We start from the raw sequence: 1,010 nt of genomic DNA, 5'->3' as shown, positions 1-1,010 counted from the left end.
GGCCACATGCAGAAGAGTGAAACTGGACCCCTACCTATTACCACATACAAAAATTAACTCAAGATCTCAAACTACAAAAATCATAGAAGAAAACCTAGGAAAAACCCATGTCAACATCAGCACTGGCAAAGAATTTATGGCTAAGACCTCAAAAGCAATTGTAACAAAAACAAAAATTTACAAGTGGGACCTCATTAAACTAAAGAGCTTCTACACAGCAAAAGAAACTATCAACAGAGTAAACAGACAGCCTACAGAATGGGAGAAAATATCTGCATGCTACGCATCTGACAAAGGTCTAATTCAGAATCTATAAGGAACTTAAATCAACACGCAAAAAGCAAATAACCCATTAAAAAGTGGACAAGAGAGGGGTGGAGCAAGATGGCCAAATAAAAGGCTTTACCAATCATTCCCTGAAACAAGGACACCAGTTTAACAATTATGTACACACACACACAAAGCACCTTCATAAGAACCAAAAATCAGGTGAGCACTCACAGTACATGGTTTTAACTTCATATTGATGAAAGAGGCACTAAAAAGGGTAGGAAATACAGTCTTGAATTGCAGATATGACCCCTCTATGTCCTGGCAGCAGCCATGGGGCATGAAGAATCTGGGGGTTTGAAAGAGGGAGAGCACAGCGATTGTGAGACATTGCGTTGAACTCAGTGCTTCCCTATCACAGCAGAAAGCAAAACCAGGCTGAATTCAGCTGATTCCCACCCACAGACGGAGTATTTAAATTAATCTGGATATTACCGGAGGTGGAGCCAAGATGGCCGAATAGGAACAGCTCCGGTCTACAGCTCCCAACCTGAGCGACACAGAAGACAGGTGATTTGTGCATTCCCGTTTGAGGTACCGGGTTCATCTCACTACGGAGTGCCAAACAGTGGGTGCAGGACAGTCGGTGCAGTGCACTGGGCGCGAGCCGAAGCAGGGTGAGGCATTGCCTCACTCGGGAAGCACAAGGGGTCAGGGAGTTCCCTTTCCTAGTCAAAGAA

This window comes from Hylobates moloch, unplaced genomic scaffold (genome assembly GCF_009828535.3).
Source record: "Hylobates moloch isolate HMO894 unplaced genomic scaffold, HMol_V3 SCAFFOLD_7, whole genome shotgun sequence".
NCBI classification, from domain to species: Eukaryota; Metazoa; Chordata; class Mammalia; order Primates; family Hylobatidae; genus Hylobates; species Hylobates moloch.
This window is presented reverse-complemented; position numbering follows the sequence as displayed.